Here is a 21,087-nt window from a genome sequence, read left to right as displayed (position 1 = left end):
CTCCAACGTGCTCCAAGGTAGCAAAGAGGAATTCCCAGTTCACCCGATCGAATGCCTTCTCCGCGTCGGTGGATAAAAGTAAAGTCGGGGTTCGACGGGTATTGGCAAGGTGCACCAGGTCAAGCGCTTTGGTGGTGTTGTCTCAGGCTTCCCGGGAAGCGACAAAGCCCACCTGGTCGTCGTGGATCAATTGCGGAAGCAGCGGGGCCAACGTGGAGGCCAGAATCTTAGTAAAGAGCTTCAGGTCGACGTTTAAGAGCGAGATAGGTCTGTAGCTGGCACAGACCAGTGGATCCTTACCTTCCTTTGTGAGAACCGCGATGTGGGCCCTAAGGGAGTCCGTCGGGAACGTGACTCCTTCACCTGTAGCGTTATATGCAGCTAGGAAATGGGGAGAAAGGATGTCATTAAAGCATTTGTAGTAACGGATGGAATAGCCATCCGGGCCCGGGGCCTTCCCCGGCTGTGCCGCCTTCATAGCCATCAGCAGCTCCCCAGGGCGCAAAGGTTCATCCAACTTCTCCACCTCCTCCACCGGAAGGGAGGGCAGGCCCGAAGCACTAAGATAGGATCGGATCGCATCGATCCGCCCCGCTCCGGAATGGGACGGTGAGTCCGGTGACAAATTGTAAAGAGACGAATAATATTGACAGAAGGCTTCCGCGATGTCCGTTGTAGAATGCACCCTGCGACCCCCTGAAGTCGAGAGCTCAGGTACGAAGGTGCGGGCCCTCTGCGCACGGAGCGCTCGAGCCAGCAATTTCCCTCATTTGTCTCCATGCTCGTAAAAAGTTTGTCTGCAATTGGCCAATGCCGCCTTAGCCCGGAAAAGGACCAAGGACCGTAGCTGCTCCCTCAAAACAGTCAGTTCCAGCAGGGCAGCCTGAGCCAGAGAGCGCTTGTGGGTCAGTTCCAGAGCGCTGATTTTAGAGAGGAGGTCACTCAACTGCCGCATACGTTCTTTTTTGCGGCGTGACCCTAGCTTGATGAGAACGCCACACATATAACTCTTATGCGCTTCCCATACCATCAGGGGAGGGCTCTCGGACGTAGCATTAGTGGTAAAAAAAACCCCTAAGCTCCGAACACAGCTCCTCCACTATGGCAGCGTCATGGAGGAGACTATCATTCAGCCGCCACTGCCACTGCGGGTGGTCCGAGGAGCTCAGATCCAGATCCAAAAGGACCGGGGCATGGTCGGAGAATGTAATAGACCCGATGGAAGCCGCGACGACACGTGGCAGCAAGGTTTGGGGCAGCAAGAAAAAGTTGATACGAGAATAAGAGGCATGAGGGGGGGAGTAAAAGGTGTAGTCCCTCGTGTCCGGATGAAGAATACGCCAAGGATCAACCAGACGGAACCCCTGGAACAGCGTCTTGAAACGTTTCAGGGCAGCGTAAGATAGGTGGGAAGACCCCTTAGATGTGTCCACCACCGGATCTAGAGCCAGGTTAAAATCCCCACCCATGACGATCTGGCCCTCCGCAAACTCCTCCAGCCGCGAGAGCAGGGATTCCATGAAAGCCACCTGACCAGTATTTGGGAAATAAAGGTTGACCAACGTAACCGGTAAGACACCCAGTCGCCCCTTAACAAAGAGGGCACGCCCTGAACCATCAGTCCACGAGTCCGAGAACGTCCATGGGGCGCGACTATTAATCAGTATACACACCCCTTTAGTTTTGGAGTCAGAAGAGCAGCCGTGATAGACCGCGGGGTAGCGTCAATCTCCCAGTTTAGGAAGCTTGTCCGATCTAAAGTGAGTTTCTTGTAAAAAACCAACCTGCGCCCGGAGACGGTGAAGATCAGAGAGAACAACAGAACGCTTCTCGGGAGTGTTTAACCCTTTGACATTCAGGGACACCAAACGCAGCGGGTCCACCCGCGTGGGAGCCATCATCCCCCACTCCCAGGTCCAAAGGCGGGGCAGGAAAAAAGAGAGAGATAAAGGAAGGGGAGAGAGAAAGAAAAAGGAGAAGGGAGAGAAGAAAAAAAAAAAAAAAGGAAAAGGAAATGGAAACAAATAAAAATTTCAAAGAGGGGTGCACTCCTGGTGCACAGGGGGAGGATCTATAGTGCCAAACGCACTAAGGAGACCAAGTCTCAAGGTACCAAGAGGTGCGACCCGCGCCGCCCAAACCGCGGGCAGAGCAGGTGGGACCTCAAGGGACACCCTACTGGGGGAACGAGGAGGGTCACAACAGATAGATGGAGGTTACCACTACCCAGAACCCCCCATACCGGCAACAAAAATTAAACAATGACAATATTAAACAGATAGGCAAAATAAGGCAAAATAATGAAAACAAAGTGCAAAAGCTGAGGAGCAGCAAGCGAAGAGCCCGTGAAGGCAAAGTAACCTCGCAACCATGGACATGAAAATACACAGAAACAGGTATCACATAAACCCCATGTGAGAATGGCATGGCCCCCCAGTGGGGAAAAAGGGGAGGGAAGGAGGGGAGGGGGGAAGGGGGGGAGAGGGGGGGGGAGGGGGAGGGAGAGAGGGAGGGGGGAAGGGGGGGAGAGGAACACAACACCACAGGAACCCCCACAAACCCACACATAGTAAACTACAAAGTCCCCATGAAGGCATCACATCTGGCATACTCCCGCCCCCCGACCCCGGAAACCACAACACACTGCAGCGCCAGCCCACAAGCAACCCAGTCAGGGTCACTAGGCCGGGCTGAGCCCGGGACCCCGCCCGGAACATGCCTCTCAGTGGGAATCCGGAGAAAGGAGAGGGGGCGCAGGGAGAGAAGGGAAGGGGGGGAGGGTAGGGAGAGAGAGGGAGGGGGGGAAGTAAAGAGGGGGAGAAAGGGAGGGGGGAAAAAGGGAAGGGGGGAGACTGGAGGGGGGGGAGAGGGGAAGGGGGAGAGAGAGGCTGTGAACAATAGCAATGTGAGCAGAGAGTACGCAGCAGTCAAGCATAGCAGCATCAGGCAAGTGTAGGGCTACAGTATGTAGACAGCAAGGCACAGGAGTTCCCACTGGCAGCACCGCCATCCAGAAGCAGCAGGAAGCAAGTCCAGCAAGACTGGGCAAGGAGTACCCCACAGAGCACCAAGGCAGCAAGGGACAGGGACCAGCCCGCGGAGTCCATGAGCGTGGGACTGGCATAGCACAACAGTTTATACAGTGTGTGAGACACTTCGGAAGAACACAAGATTTCCATAGCCTGATAGAGTTCTTCTAAATGGAACTGTATGGAAGTGCTGCTCCCTATGGCGGTCACTGCCGCTTGAAGCTTCTGCCAGGCATCCTGTGTGTAAGTACCAGGTAACCTAGGCATATCTTTAGAAGTGTGCATGATCAGTGGCCGATGCCCTAGGTTTTAAGGGCAGTGCTGAAATCCCAGTTAGTCCGATGGTGCGGGCACCCAGCGCATTCCTCTGGGTTGCAGATCCCATGGCGATGCTGCACAGCAAAAGACTAAGAGAAGGAATGCAAGTAGGTGATCTTAAGCAGGGGATCATCTGTAACAGGACAGTTGGTGACACATACAGACAACACTGCCTTGATTCTCCCGATGCGCCGTGTCTGCTCTGTAGGTCACTCGGTGTCAGGCAGAGCCGGGCAAGCGGGCAACAGGAAGGAGCATGCAAAGAGGGGAATGGACATCACGGAGCACCTCCGGGACAGGTCTATGGGGCACAGCACGGAACACCGGGGGGGGGGAGGGAGGGAAGCAGATCAAAGGGGTACTACAGGGCCACAGGCAGACTCATGGTTGCAGGCATCAGCAGGCTAATCTTCCGGGGAGGCCTCCGCAGGACCGGCGGAGCCCGAGTTCAAGGACCCGCGAGAGCGCTGCGATCCCCGTGATCGAGTCCGCGAGGGGCCACCGCCCGGGGGGCGAGCCGCACGGTCCGGGAGCCTCGCCATCCAGTCCGGTAAGTCCTGGGGAGCTAGGCCTGCAAAATGAAGATCCGTTCCTCCGGACCGTCAGTTGCAGGGGAAACCCCCAGCGGTAGGTGGCGTCTTGGGAGCGGAGCCTCTCCAGAAGAGGCTTTAGCATAGCCCGGCGGGTCGGGGTGCCTCTCGAGATGTCCGGGAAGACGGTGATCCACCGGGCCGTGGGACCACGCCGCCCGCAGTAGCTGCTCCTTCACCGAATATCTGTGCAGGCGGCAAATCACATCCCGCGGTCTGTCTGCATCTGCCGAGCGAGGGCCCAGAGCCCGATGCACCCGATCAAAAGCAAAGTCCACCGGGGGGTCCTGCGGTAGCAGTCTGGAGAAGATAGCCCGGACCGTCTCCACTAGATCTTCCCGCCCCGTCGCTTCAGGTAGGCCCCCGGAGCCGCAGGTTATCCACATCTTCCAACTGGAGCTGATGTTCCGCCAGTGCATCGGCGTGGGATGCTTGGGTTCTTTCCAGGTGGGCCACCCGCGATTGAAGATCCCCAAGTGTGGATTCACCCGCCGCCACTCGCCCCCGGACTCGAGACACTTCAGCCGTCATGGCCGCGAAATCCCGGCAGTGTTGCTCCGCAACTTGGGCCACGATGTCCTCCATGTCCCGCTTCGTAGGGAGGGAGCGTAGAAGTGCCCAAATGTCTCTCTCCTCCTCTGGGGGAACCAGCAGGGAGGTCTGCGACGAAGGGAGGGAGCCCTGAGACATCGTCGCTGTGGTGCGGAGCTGTGGAGAAGTAGACAGCTGCGGAGGCGATGTGATGGTCCGGGCAAGGCCGCTGCTGAGGCCTACTGTCGGAGATAGTGGTCCCGGGGTCGGGGAGCTCTGGAAAAACCTGCGAATATCAGCCGATGGCGTAGCCCGGGAGGCAGCCTTCATCTTCCGCCTTTTGTAGGTGCTCATGACAGCCTATGTTTGCCAATTAAGCCGGTTAGGGAGGCTAGGAAGCGGGAGCACCAGAGAAGCACGTCTTCACACCGCCATGACCTAGCCACGCCCCCTCGAGTTGCCATGTTAAGCTTCCAGTGACCAGTATGAGAGTGAGAGCGATAACACCAAATTTAACACACCTGCTCCCCATTCACACCTGAGACTCTGTAACCTTTACGAGTCACATGACAGCGGGGAGGGAAAATGGCTAATTGGACCCAATTTGGACATTTTCACTTAGGGGTGTACTCAATTTTGTTGACAGTGGTTTAGACATTAATGGCTGTGTGTTAAGTTATTTTGAGGGGACAGCAAATTTACACTGTTATACAAGCTGTACACTCACTACTTTACATTGTAGCAAAGTGTAATTTCTTCAGTGTTGTCACATGAATATATATATATTTAAATATTTAAAAAAATGTGAGGGATGTACTCACTCTTGTGGGATACTGTATATATATATAAAAGAATATTCATAAAGAATGAAATGTTGCCATGTATTTATTGAACAAACCATGTAAACATTCACAGTGCAGGTAGAAAAAGTATGTGAACCCTTGGATTTAATAACTGGTTGAACCTCCTTTGGCAGCAATAACTTCATAGTTACATAGTAGGCGAGGTTGAATAAAGACAATAGTCCATCCAGTTCAACCTGTGTAGGTGTGTGTGACTGTAATCATCTAACATAGCCCTCAATCTCCTGATCCTTGAGATGTAAGTCTAAGAGTCTTTTGAAAGTCACCATACTACCCGCAGAAACCACCTCTTGTGGTAGACAATTCCACAATCTTGTAGCCCTAACAGTAAAGAACCCCCCACGTTGCCTGAGGTTAAAACGCTTCTCCTCTAATCGCATTGTATGTCCTCGAGTCCTCATGCAATTCCTTCGAATGAACAGCTTTTCTTCTAAGCTGAGATCCCCATTAAGATATTTATAAATTGCTATCATGTCCCCTCTCAGACGTCTTTTCTCCAGGGAAAATAAATCGAGCGATTGCAGCCGCTCTTCATAGGTAAGGTCCTCCAACCCCCTAATCAGTTTAGTTGCCCTTCTCTGGACTTTCTCCAGCTCCAACACATCCCTCCTGAGGACTGGCGACCAGAACTGGACAGAATACTCCAGATGCGGTCGGACCAGAGTTTTATAAAGTGGAAGGATTATAGTCTTATCTCTGGAATACATCCCTTTCTTTATGCATGCTAATATTCTGTTGGCTTTGGAAGCTGCCGCTTGGCATTGCATGCTGTTGCCTAATCTATCATCAACTAAGACTCCCAAATCTTTCTCCATTTTTGATTCCCCCAAGGGTTCCCCTCCTAACGTGTATTGTGTTTTTATGTTTTTGGTCCCCAAGTGCAAAACCTTACACTTCTCCACATTAAACCTCATTTGCCATGTCGTTGCCCACTCCGTAATTTTGTCCAGGTCATTCTGTAGGATATCTGCTTCATGCTGTGCAGTTATTGCCCTGGCCAATTTTGTGTCATCTGCAAAAACTGATAACGAACTACTGATCCCTTCCTCAATGCTGTTTATGAATAAATTGAACAAGGTTGGTCCCAGGACTGAGCCCTGGGGCACCCCGCTTACTACCTCAGACCAGTCTGAGTATGCGCTGTTTATTACTACCCTTTGGACACGGCCTTTTAGCCAATTCCGTATCCAAGAGCAAACCCTGCTGTCGATACCTGCAGACCTTATTTTATAAATTAAGCGCTTGTGGGGAACTGTATCAAACGCCTTAGCGAAATCCAAGTACACCACATCCACTGGTCTCCCCCTATCTAGCTCACAGCTCACTTCCTCGTAGAATGCTAAGAGATTGGTTTGACAAGAACGCCCATTTGTAAACCCGTGCTGGTTACTACTGATGATGTTGTTGTCTTTAGCATACTCTACGATATAGTCCCTTATCATCCCCTCCAAAAGTTTACATATTATTGATGTCAGACTGACAGGCCTATAATTTCCCGGGATATGTCTCTGGCCCTTTTTGAATATCGGAATCACGTTAGCCTTCCTCCAATCCCCTGGTACAACTCCTGTCCTAATACTGTCAGCAAAGATCAGGAACAGTGGTCTAGATATAACCATACTGAGTTCCTTGAGCACTCTCGGATGTACGCCATCCGGGCCTGGTGATTTGTTTGTGTTAAGTTTATCCAGTCTTTCCCTGATTTCCCCCTCTGTTAGCCATAGTGGCAAGTCCTGTGTATTACTACTAACCATACAGTCATGGTCAGTGTACCCTTCCTTTTCCTGCGTAAAGACTGACGAGAAAAAAGAATTCAGCACGGTTGCTTTTTCAGTGTCCTCTGTAACCATCCTCCCATCATCGTTAATTATGTGTGCAATATGCTCTGCCCTAGTTTTTTTGCTGTTGATATATTTAAAGAATTTCTTTGGGTTTTTTTTACTATCCTCCGCTATTTGTCTCTCAAAGTTGATTTTAGCCATCTTGATTTCGTGTTTACACTTCTTATTTTCCTCCTTGTATTGCTGGAAGGCCGATACTGTGCCCTCTGATTTATATTTCTTGAAGGCCAATTTTTTTCCCCTAATAAGTTTTTTAACGCTACGGTTTAGCCAGCCAGGTTTGGCTTTGTCTCTTCTAAATTTATTCCCCATAGGAATGCACTGCAAGATGCCTTTGCTTAATATTGTTCTAAAGCATTCCCATTTTTCCTCTGTGGTCAGTGATCCCAGGGTTTGGTCCCAGTTTACCCTTTCCATCAATGAGTACAATTTTGGAAAGTCTGCCCTTCTGAAGTTTAGGGTTCTTATGTTCCCCACTTGCCTTTTTATATTGTTATTTATACTAAATGTGATCATCCTGTGATCGCTAGAGCCCAGGTTGTCCTGGACTCCTACCTCCGAGATTATGTCTGGGTCATTAGTGATCAATAGATCCAGGATAGCATTCTCTCTAGTAGGGGAATCCACCAACTGCGACATGTAGTTATCCTGTAAGGTTTCCGTGAATAGCCGGGCCTTATGCGAGTGTGCAGTCCCCTCTTCCCAGTCAATGTCGGGATAATTGAAGTCCCCCAATATGATGACTGATCCTAGTTTTGCCGCTTTACCTATTAGTGCTAAAAATTCCAGCTCTACCTCCTCCCCTTGGTTAGGTGGCCTATAGCAAACCCCCACAACTACTTTTCCCTTATCTTCTTCCCTATCGAGTTCAACCCACACAGATTCTAAATCCATGCTCATCCCATCCGTAATGTCACTCCTTTCTAGCACCTTTATATTGTTCTTGACATAGAGACATACCCCTCCCCCTCTTTTACCAACCCTGTCCTTCCGGTACACCGAATACCCTTGGATATTGGCCAGCCAGTCATGTGAGGGGTCGAACCAAGTCTCCGCTATTCCCACAAGGTCTATGTCTTCCTCATGTACTAACATTTCCAACTCATCCATCTTATTAGCTAGGCTCCTGGCATTAGCATATACCCCTCTTAGTTTTACGGAAGTTAAACGTGATTGGCGGTTTTGTTTATTTCTGTTTGGTCTGCTGTTCTCCCGCACAGACCCGCCAATTGATGTTGACCTACTGTCGCTGCTGACCCTACAACTGCCTTCAGTCCTCTGCTCCCTCCTGACTGATTCTACTTCTGAGCCCTCCCCCCCGTCTCCTAGTTTAAAAGCCCCTCCAACTCGGTGGCCATCTTTCTCCCCAAAAGAGCTGTACCGTCCCCATTAAGGTGCAGCCCATCCTTACTAAAGAGCCGGTAGCCGACTGAGAAGTCAGCCCAGTTCTCCAGGAACCCAAACCCCTCCTTCCTACACCAATTCCTCAGCCACTTGTTAACTTCCCTAAGCTCCTTCTGCCTCTCCTGTGTGGCTCGAGGTACAGGCAGTATTTCAGAGAAAACCACCTTGGAGGTCCTTTTCCTCAATCTATTACCTAAGTCCCTGAAATCGTTCTTAAGGATCCTCCACCTACCTTTAACTTTGTCATTAGTGCCCACATGCACCATGACCGCTGGGTCATCCCCAGCCCCGCCCAACAATCTGTCTGCCAGATCTGCGATGTGCCGAACTCGGGCGCCCGGTAAACAACAAACTGTTCGGTTCACGAGATCTTTTTTACAGATTTCCCTCTCTGTCCTCTTGATAATTGAGTCCCCAACTACCACAACCTGTCTAACCTTTCCTGCGTTACGGCCCCCCTTCTTCCTGGAGCCGTCCCTCCCCTGGCAGCTGGGGGAGGGCGCATGCTCCAGCTCTGCCACCCCTGAGTTGATATCCCCCTCAACCTGCAACTCAGCAAACATGTTAGGGTGTACCAACTCAGGACTGGCCTCCCTGACTCTCCTCCCCCTAACATTCCTAACAGTCACCCAGCTGCGTACCTCTGCTGCTTGCGTCTCCTCTATTCCTTCCTCCTCTATGCTGACCCCTGCCAGCGCCTGCTGGGTAATGTCCAAGCTCCTTTTCAGGTTGTAGATGCCACGCAGTCTTGTCACTGTGTTCTCTAGATCCACGATGTGGGCTTCCAGAGCAACAAGTCGCTCACATCTTGCACAGCAGTATTCGTCCTCGATTGTTTCATCAAGGAACGCATACATGCCGCAAGAAGTGCACTGAGTGGCATCCCCAATCCTGTCGGACATTATTACCCACTACTCTATGGGGATAATATTAACGACCTGCTCTTCCTTACCTACACTACCTCTAACTTCCCTGGTACAAAACCTGGGGTACCCACCAGTCGCTAATACCCTCACCAACTTCAACCAAACATTTCCTGTAGTTGCAGATCAGACATGTACAATGGTCAGGAGTAATTCTTGATCATTCCTCTTTACAGAACTGTTTCAGTTCAGCAATATTCTTGGGATGTCTGGTGTGAATCGCTTTCTTGAGGTCATGCCACAGAATCTCAATCGGGTTGAGGTCAGGACTCTGACTGGGCCACTTCAGAAGGCGTATTTTCTTCTGTTTAAGCCATTCTGTTGTTGATTTACTTCTATGCTTTGGGTCATTGTCATGTTGCAACACCCATCTTCTGTTGAGCTTCAGCTGGTAGACAGATGGCCTTAAGTTCTCCTGCAAAATGTCTTGATAAACTTGGGAATTAATTTTCCTTCGATGATAGCAATCCGTCCAGGCCCTGACGCAGCAAAGCAGCCCCAAACCATGATGCCCCCCACCATATTTTACAGTTGGGATGAGGTTTTGATGTTGGTGTGCTGTGCCTCTTTTTCGCCACACATAGTGTTGTGTGTTTCTTCCAAACAACTCAACTTTGGTTTCATCTGCCCACAGAATATTTTTCCAGTACTGCTGTGGAACATCCAGGTGCTCTTGTGCAAACTGTAAACGTGCAGCAATGTTTTGTTTGGACAGCAATGGCTTCCTTTGTGGTATCCTCCCATGAAATCCATTCTTGTTTAGTGTTTTACATATTGTAGATTCGCTAACAGGGATGTTAGCATTTGCCAGGGACTTTTGTAAGTCTTTAGCTGACACTCTTCTTCTTCACCTCATTGTGCAATCTGCGCTGTGCTCTTGCAGTCATCTTTACAGGACGGCCACTCCTAGGGAGAGTAGCAGCAGTGCTGAACTTTCTCCATTTATAGACAATTTGTCTTACCGTGGACTAATGAACAGCAAGGCTTTTGGATACTTTTATAACCTTTCCAGCTTTATGCAAGTCAACAATTCTTAATCTAGAGGGTTGGTGAAATTCTCGCGCTGTCTCTCTAATTATTGTCTACAAAATAGGCACCTTTAATGCTGCAGGTACTAAAATTGGTAACCTACACAATACAGATAAATAAAGTTGGGGGGAGTACCGCGCTTTAAAAGTGCTTAAATAACATAGAAAAAAATATATAAATATGTAAATATGTGAAAAAGTGCCAAAGTGCTTCTTAAATAATATTAAAATTAATGTGTCTTAGTGTATACAATAAATACAATCCAATGCAAATCATACAATAAATATAATAGGTGATGAAATATTCACTAAACAAAAATAGATCTTGTTGAAACCAACTATATCAATCCATTATACAGTGAAAAATTTATATAAAATTAAAATCGGTGACTTATTTAGATATAAAAAGTGCTCCAAATAGGTGATATCCAATAAAGTGCTGAAGTGTCCTTTTAAAATTATTTTTATAAATATATAGTGTGATGAACACAATCTTCTTAATCCAAATTTAACATGCAGGTGCTTCGTGCGGTGCCCACTAGGTGTCCTAAGCGCTCACCTCACTGCTCCTTTAAAAGAGCCTTAGGTTGTATGCCCCAGTATGCTGTTCCTTCCTCCTTATTGGCATATATGTACCATTATAAATCCTTGGTTATATCTCCCTTGTAAATGCAGCTATCTTCCAGGGGATATATGCGGTTCTTTGTATCTCCAAAAAAATCAAATTGGGCCCAACATAGTGAAGTACGTCCCATAAATTTTATTTAGAAAAGTAAGAGTAACACTCACATTGCTTTGCGTCTTGTTTCTAGCATAACATACGATCCTTTGCCGATACGTCACTTCCGGTTTAGCTATCCTACGCGTTACGCTGCGTCATCACGCAGCTTCTTCCAGGGATACCTGCCTTCCGTTGTGACGTCCTTTTTAAAGCACTAGAGCCGGAAACGGATGTTCCGCCATTTGCCGTATTTACAGCTAATGTTCTTAGACCGGATGTAAACAAACGGCCATTTTGTTGGAGTCATATACGTTTCTCGTGCCTCTTATTTCTTAATAATTCAATATAAAATACAATTTAAATATCCATCCCCAATTACTTACTTCATATTAATTAAAACCATATATTTATTAAAACCATATATTTATTTATGATGTTAAAACCTAACTAAAACCTTTTAATACCCGGAAGTGATGTAGCAGCAATGAATATAGTATTACTTATATACATACAACAGTATATTTAATAAAACCACAATATAGACATAAATAATTATACCTTCACCTTACTATATTTCTATATATATACCCCTATGTTTTATTAATCATTTTCTAACGACCCTCAATATTTTTATACTTATTGTTTTTATTTATATTCTTATATCTATATTCCTCTGGAACCTTTTTCAATCTATTTTTCCAAATAATCTAACCCATTTATAGTATTACTTATTAATTCATTCAATAATTTAAATATAAATATAATTTAATATTAATTAATCTATAATATATTCCTTAAATAATCCACTTTTTCTGGACTTAGGGGTGTGTTTATTTATTCCAATATATCTGTTCCTGTATAAAATCATTTAAAATGTCCTAAAATCTATACTATTTTTAAAAATCACTAATAAAACAATTCAGGTCAAATTCAATATTCAACCCATTTGGTGTCAGACAATCTAATGTATGAATCCAGTAAGATTCTCTTTGACTTAAAGTGCGGACTTTGTGGCTACCTCGCCAATGTTTTTTGTACGGTTCAATCGCCCAAAATCTTAAATGTGTGGGATCTCTCTTGTGGTATTGGTCGAAATGTCTAGATACACTGTGTCTCTCAAAACCATTTTCAATATTTTTCACATGTTCTTTTATTCTTATTCTTAATAATCTCTTCGTGCGGCCCACATACTGTAGGCCGCAACTACATTCCAATCCATAGACCACTCCTTCTGTGTTGCATCCAATAAAATCTTTTATTTTATATACCTTATTGTTTCTTGTAGATTTAAACTCGTTTACTTTTCCTTTTGGTTTTGTCCTGAGGCATGCATAACATCTTTTGCATGGGTAGAACCCTTTTCCTGTGAAAAAAGTGCCTAGTGCTTTGGGAGGATCCATTACTGTTTTTACCAACATATTTCTTATAGTTGGTGCACGTTTATATATAAACGCTGGATTTTCTGGTAGTATGTTTCTTAGATGTTTATCCTTCTTCAGTATGTGCCAGTGTTTTTTTACAATTTTTTCCACCTTCTTATGTTGCATACTGTATTCCATGACTATAGGTACTTTCTCCATAAATTTGTTCTGAATTTTGTTTTTATCTTCCAGTAGACTCTTCCTCTCTACCTTTTTAACTTCATCAATTTTTCCTTTTATAAACGTTGTTTCGTAGCCTTTTTCTATAAACCTCTTACCTATAAGGTCTGCCTGTTGTTCAAACTCTTCTGTTCTGGTACAGTTTCTCTTTATTCTCAAGAGTTGGCCTTTTGGGATGTTGAAGATCCAATTTTTGTGATGACAGCTATTAGTTGGCAAGTAACTGTTCTTATCTACTTCTTTAAAGTGGGTTCTTGTAATAATTTTACCATTTTCTTGTCTAATCGCTAGATCTAGGTACTCTACTTCAACATTGCTGATCTCCCACGATAATCTTATATTTTTTTCATTTTCATTTAATTTATTTAAAAATTCAATTAAAATCTCCTTTTCTCCTTGCCATAAAATAATTCCGTCATCTATAAACCTTTTGTATAAAATCATTTCTTCTGGTATATCGTTAAAAATATTGTCCTCTTCCCATTGCGCCATAAAAATATTCGCAACACTAGGTGCGAATTTCGAACCCATTGCAACTCCGACTTTCTGATAATAATATATTTTCTTGTACCAAAAATAGTTTTTCTTTAAACAGAAATCCAGGCATTTGATTAAAAATTTCCTCTGTTTACAGATTAGATTAGTATATTTCCTTAGTGCCCATTTCACGGCTTCACATGCCTCATGATGATTGATTATGGTATAAAGTGCTGCTACGTCTATTGTGGCCATATAAATATTATTGTTAAAATGAGGTAGATTTTCCATTATTTGGAGGATATGTTTCGTATCTTTTACATATGCTGTTGTTGCTGGAACTATTGGCTGTAAATAAGTGTCTATAAAGTGGCCTAGTCTTGCTGTTAAAGACTCTATCCCATTGACTATAGGTCTCGGAGGTGGGTCTTCCTTATTTTTATGTAATTTTGGTATTGTATATATTACAGGGGTTCTGCAAGACTCAGGTACTAGGTATTTTGCCTCTTTTTTCGTTAATATATCTTTCTTCAGGCCTAGATGCACTAGTTGTTCTAATTCTTTTCTATATTTTCCAACCGGATTACTCAATAATTTTTCATACGTATGTTCATCTCCCAGCATTTCAGTCATTTTCTCCTCATATTTTTCTTTTGTGACAATCACAATTCCTCCTCCCTTGTCCGCCGGCCTTATTACTATGTCTTTTCTCTTCTTCAATCTATTCAGGCCTGTTTTCATTGCTCTGGACTCTTCATATTTATTGATCTTCAGACTTTTTACTTCATCTAAAACCAAATCCTTAAAAACACCTATATATCTGTTATCTTTGATCTGTGGGTTAAAAGTTGACTTGTTCCGTAAAGTGCTATGTTGAATATCTTCTTTGTTTGAGGTAGTTGTTGTATGTTTCCCTACATTCCTAATTGAGGTAGTCGTTGTAGCTTTAACTGGATTACTTAATATGTATTTCTTTATGTTTAATTGTCTCACATACTTCTGAATACCTATGTATGTGTTAAATTTATCTAGATTTTTTTTCGGTGCATATTTTAATCCTTTGTCTAACACAATCATTTCTTCTTGTGTTATAATTTTTTCACTTAGATTAAACACCCCTTGTCCTATTTGTTTCTTTTCCTTTTGTTGTCTCTTTCTTCCTCTACTTCCTCTCTTTTTTCTGTATTGTTTCTCTGATTTTTTGGTTCTTCTTTCTTTTTTGGTGTATGGGTATCCTGGCCCTTCTCTAAAAAAGGCCTGCTTTGATCTTTTTCTTTTCTTTGTTCTCTAGTTCTTTCTTCCTCTCTATATTGATGTTGAGGTTCTCTTCTGTTTTCTTCTTGGTAGTTTTCTAATGGAGCATAATAATTTCTGACCGGTATTGGACTTCTTTCTCTTCCTTGAAAATTCTGTTCTGATGGTCCTCTTCTATATTCATTATAGTATGGCTGTTGAGGTGGTGGACCCCATCTAGGTGCATTATTGTAGTAAGGTTGTTCTTGCGGAGGGCCCCTTCTTGGTCCATTATAATAGGGTCTCCTATTATTTCTCCAATAGGGTGGTCTCCTCCATCCATTATTTGGGGTATGATGTCCTCTTGGTGCTGTCTGTTCCATATGTCTCGGTGGATAATATTGGTATCCTCCATTATAATTCTGTTGATATTGTGGTTCTCCATATCCTCTCTGATAATCTCTTGATTCATAATGATTCTGGTGTTCTGATCTTCTCTGTTCAAATCCACTATTCCTTCTTTCCTTATGTCTTTCTTCTTGATGTTCAGAGGTATCATGATATGGTGTGGAATTACTATAATCATTCGATGCTCTTGGGCTTCTTTGTTGTGATCTCGGTGTTTCCATTATACTTATACTTCCTGATCTAATCGGGGTCAAATCTAATCTCACTGTTTTTTCTGGGGTTGAATATGTTGAAATCGGGTCTAGATCATCCAACTTATTCTGCCATTTGAATACTTTATCTTCTTTATAATCATTGATATCTCTATTATATTTCTTAGTCTTCCTTTGTTGTACCTCTTTGTCCTTGGACATGAGGTCCTTATTCAATTGTGCTGTTAATCTTGTGAATTCCGCTGTTTCTTTATGTGGCTCTAGTGCTTCTTTTAATTCTGTTATACAATTTTCTATTCTTTTGAACTTTCTTTGTTTCCTCTTAAGCAAAAATTGGATCAATTCTAGGCCCTTATCATTAAAAAAATGGTACCATTCTTCAACTGCATCTTTGTCCAATAGACCATCATTTATTGGCACTTCCCATCTTAATCTCCTTGGTACTATTTTTTCTTTTATATATTTATTAAATGTATTGATATCCCTCCAAAGGCTTATTTTCTTTTCCATATTATGCCTGAGTTTTCTAATTAAGCCACCTACATCACCTTCTTTAAAACTGCTCTTAGACTCTGGATTAAATATCTCATCAAAATCAATTTCTCTTTCCTCAATAAAATTAAAGATTTCCATGACTGCTGCAAGAATTAATTGTTTGGTTGTAAACTATAAATATAGAGGGTTGGTGAAATTCTCGCGCTGTCTCTCTAATTATTGTCTACAAAATAGGCACCTTTAATGCTGCAGGTACTAAAATTGGTAACCTACACAATACAGATAAATAAAGTTGGGGGGAGTACCGCGCTTTAAAAGTGCTTAAATAACATAGAAAAAAATATATAAATATGTAAATATGTGAAAAAGTGCCAAAGTGCTTCTTAAATAATATTAAAATTAATGTGTCTTAGTGTATACAATAAATACAATCCAATGCAAATCATACAATAAATATAATAGGTGATGAAATATTCACTAAACAAAAATAGATCTTGTTGAAACCAACTATATCAATCCATTATACAGTGAAAAATTTATATAAAATTAAAATCGGTGACTTATTTAGATATAAAAAGTGCTCCAAATAGGTGATATCCAATAAAGTGCTGAATTCTTAATCGTAGGTCTTCTGAGAGCTCTTTTGTGCGAGGCATCATTAACATCAGGCAATGCTTCTTATGAAAAGCAAACCTAGAACTGGTGTGTGTTTTTTTTAGGGCAGGGCAGCTGTAACCAACACATCCAATCTCATCTCATTGATTGGACTCCAGTTGGCTGACATCTCACTCCAATTAGCTCTTGGAGATGTCATTAGTCTAGGGCAGGCATCACTAAATGGCGGCCCGCTGGCCAAGTCCGGACCCAATCAGTGTTCCGTCCGGCCCCGCAGCGGTCACGCCATTTAGGATCTGTTTTTTCCCTCTGCCGCCGCCGCCGCTGCAGCTCTGTCTTTACAGAGCTGACATCGGAGGAGCAGCGCAGTGATTCACGGAGGACGGGGGCTGGTACAGTTAACTGATTGGTAGCTAGATCTGCCCTGTATTGTAGCAACCAATCAGTTACCTGGGGCAGGTCCCGCCCTCCGTGCATCCCTTTGAGCACTTCCGATGTAAGCTGCTGTGCCTCCGATGTCAGCCACGCTGCCCTGTTTAAGGTAGGACAGGGAAGAGGCACTAATAATGTAAAGGGGGAAAGAGGGGTGATATCAAAGAGGCAGAAAAGTAAAGGAGTGATACGGAATGAAGGGGGATGGGGTTCTACAAAGGGGGTGAGGATTAGAATGTGAAGGGGGGCTGGAGACTGCAGTGTGAAGGGGGGTTTTAAAAAAAAGGAGATGAGCACAGGAATGTCTGAGGGTGCTATAAAGGGGGTGAGGACAAGAATGTTAATGGGGGGCTGGGGACTGCAGTGTGAAGGAGGGGCACAATAAAATGGGGGAGGACAGTTATGTGAAGGGGGTGCTATGAAGGGGATGAGGACAGTTATATGAAGGGGGTGCTATGAAGGGGGGGGGGACAGTTATGTGAAGGGGGTGCTATGAAGGAGGTGAGGACAGTTATGTAAAGGGGGTGCTATAAAGGGGGAGGACAGTTATGTGAAGGGGGTGCTATGGAGGGGGTGAGGACAGTTATGTGAAGAGGGGTGCTATGAAGGGGGTGAGGGCAGTTATGTGAAGGGGGTGCTATGAAGGGGGTGAGGGCAATTATGTGAAGGGGGTGCTATAAAGGGGGGGACAGTTATGTGAAGGGGGTGCTATGAAGGGGGTGAGGACAGTTATGTGAAGGGGGGTGCTATAAAGGGGGGGAGGAAAGTTATGTGAAGGGGGTGCTATGAAGGGGGTGAGGACAGTTATGCGAAGGGGGGTGCTATAAAGGGGGGGGAGGATGATTATGTGAAGGGGGTGCTATAAAGGGGGGAGGAATGTTATGTGAAGGGGGGTGCTATAAAGAGGATGAGGACAGGAATGTGAAGGGGGGCTGGGGACTGCAATGTGAAGGAGGGGTACTATAAAGGGGGCGAGAACAGGAATGTGAAGGGTGGGTGATATGAAAGGGGCTTAGAATTGCAATTTAAAGTAGGGGGTGATATAAAGGGGGGCCACTGACAAAAATGTAAAGGGCTGAGGACTGTAATGTGAAGAGAGGATGATATACAGGGGGACTGAGAACACTGATGTAATAAAAAGGATTGTGGTGTGAAGGATTGTGGACTAGGTTCACATTGTTGCGTAACGCGTGTAGGCGGCCCATTTATTTCAGTGGGCTGCCTTGTAAGCAGAAACGCAGAAAAATAAGTCCCTGACCTTTTTTTTCTTTTTAATTGCGCCATACCAAGCTACATGGTACTGTGGCATCATGTGATGTGGCACTCGTAAAGACGCGCCATGTTTGCGCATTGTGCAGAGGTTCTTGAGAGCCAAACATATGATTCGGACCTCGGTTGGAAGAAAATTTTACCTACTGGACCTTCATGAATTTTAATTCATTACCCCTGGTCTAGGGGTTCACATACTTTTTCCACCTGCACTGTGAATGTTTACATGGTGTGTTCAATAAAAACATGGCAACATTTCATTCTTTGTGTGTTATTAGTTTAAGCAGACTGTGATTGTCTATTGTGACTTAGATGATGATCAGATCACATTTTATGACCGATTTGTGCAGAAATCCATATCATTCCAAAGGGTTCACATACTTTTTCTTGCAGCTGTATATATATATATATATATATATATATATATATATATATATATACACATTTAGCAGGTAGCAAGTGGTATAAAATTTCACCTCCTATCACTTCCTGTCTTGCTGACAATCGTTTGCCAGACAGGGAGTGAGGGAAAGTCTACAAAAGCAATACAGATTAACTTAAAACACTTTTCTTTACTAAAGCAGAGGAAGGCAACAACCCCTGTCAGATTTTCATTTCTGTCTCTGTTGCAGATTTTTCCTCGCATCTGTCTGTCTGGAGCATCAGATTGCAGTAAAACAAGGGATAGACCAATATTTCCAAACATTCCAAAACTAAGAAAAAATGTTTTAATGGACATACACAAAATGCATAGTGATAGCAGTAAAACCCCAACAGGATTACTAGTCCTTCTGCACTCCACTGGAAAAAAATAGTTTTTGGCTTGACATATAGTAATGAACGAACATCGGCCAGGGCAGTACGCGAACATCAGCCGCAAATTTTCTCAAAAGTCCGCGAACTGCGAGTTCGCGGCGGGCCCCATTGACTTTAATGGGAGGTGAACTTTAAAAACCTTAAGGTCATATTTGCTGCCACAAAAGACTTACTAGCTGTGCACAAATAGTCCCAGCACATGGACAATGTCATAACAGAAGTATTACAATTGGAAAAGTTGCCCTAAATTTTTTTTTACAGCAAAAAAATATATATTTTTTTTTCATAAATCAGCCAGAACTGACAGCAGCCGGTAAATACATGTAAAATATATATGGGGTCCATTCACACATCTGTAAAATGGGTCCGCATCCATTCCACAATTTGGGGAACCTTTACAGACCCATTGATTTCAATTTCCAGTCTGAAAAATTAGGCATTCACAGGATAAAGAAGCAAGTGTCGGCCATTTCAGGCACCAAAAATTAGCTCACATGTGTTTACCTGAAAGCTAAGAACATTGTATTCTGTGGCTGAAGGTACATTAGGCATTCACAGGATACAGAAGTAAGTGTCGGCCAGTATAGGCCCCAAAAATTAGCCCACATGGGTTTACCTGACAGCTAAGAATGTAGTATTTGGTGGCTGGAGGTACATTAGGCATTCACAGGATACAGAAGTAAGTGTTGGCTAGTATAGGCCCAAAAACTTAGCCCACATGGGTTTACTTGACAGCTAAGAACGTAGTATTTGGTGGCTGGAGGTATATTAGGCATTCACAGGATACATAAGTAAGTGTCGGCCAGTATAGGCTCCAAAAAATTGACCACATGGGTTTACCAGACAGCTAAGAGCATGGTATTTGGCGGCTGGAGGTACATTAGGCATTCACAGGATACAGAAGTAAGTGTCGGCCAGTATAGGCCCCAAAAATTAGACCACATGGGTTTACCTGAAAGCTAAGAACGTAGTATTTAGTGGCTGGAGGTATATTAGGCATTCACAGGATACAGAAGTAAGTGTTGGCCAGTATAGGCCCCAAAAATAGACCACATGGATTTACCTGACATCTAAGAATGTAGTATTTGGTGGCTGGAGGTACATTAGGCATTCACCGAATACAGAAGTAAGTGTTGGCTAGTATAGGCCCCAAAAATTAGCCCACATGGGATTACCTGACAGCTAAGAACGTAGTTTTCTGTGGCTGAAGGTTCATTAGACATTCACAGGATACAGAAGTAAGTGTTGGCCTGTATAGGCCCCAAAAATTAGCCCAAATGGGTTTACCTGACAGCAAAGAACGTAGTATTCTGTGGCTGAAGGTTCATTAGGCATTCACAGGATACAGAAGTAAGTGTCGGCCAGTATAGGCCCCAAAAATTAGCCCACATGGGTTTACCTGACAGCAAAGAACATAGTATTTGGTGACTGGAGGTACATTAGGCATTCACAGGATACAGAGGTAAGTGTCAGCCAGTATAGGCCCCAAAAAATAGACCACATGGGTTTACCTGACAGCTAAGAACGTAGTATTTGGTGGCTGGAGGTACATTAGGCATTCACAGAACACAGAAGTAAGTGTCGGCCAGTATAGGCCCCAAAAATTAGACCACATGGGTTTACCTGAAAGCTAAGAACGTAGTATTTGGTGGCTGGAGGTACATTAGGCATTCACAGGATACAGAAGTAAGTGTCGGCCAGTATAGTCCCCAAAAAATAGACCACATGGGTTTACCTGACAGCTAAGAACGTAGTATTTGGTGGCTGGAGGTGCATTAGGCATTCACAGAATACAGAAGTAAGTGTTGGCCAGTATAGGCCCCAAAAATTAGCCCACATGGGTTTACCTGACAGCTAAGAACGTAGTATTTGGTGGCTGGAGGTACCTTAGGCATTTACAGGATACAGAAGTAAGTGTCAGCCAGTATAGGCCCCAAAAATTAGACCACATGGGTTTATCTGACAGCTAAGAATGTAGTATTTGGTGGCTGGAGGTACATTAGGCATTTATAGGATACAGAAGTAAGTGTCGGCCAGTATAGGCCCCAAAAATTAGCCCACATTGGTTTACCTGACAGCTAAGAACGTAGTATTTGGTGGCTGGAGGGAGGTACATTAGGCATTCACAGCATACATAAGTAAGTGTCGGCCAGTATAGGCCACAAAAAATAGACCACATGGGTTTACCAGACAGCTAAGAGCATGGTATTTGGTGGCTGGAGGTTCATTAGGCATTCACAGGATACAGAAGTAAGTGTCGGCCAGTATAGGCCCCAAACAT

This window comes from Pelophylax lessonae, assembly GCF_965119305.1.
Source record: "Pelophylax lessonae genome assembly, chromosome: 4".
In the NCBI taxonomy this organism is placed as follows: Eukaryota; Metazoa; Chordata; class Amphibia; order Anura; family Ranidae; genus Pelophylax; species Pelophylax lessonae.
Note: the sequence above shows the minus strand (reverse complement) of the source record.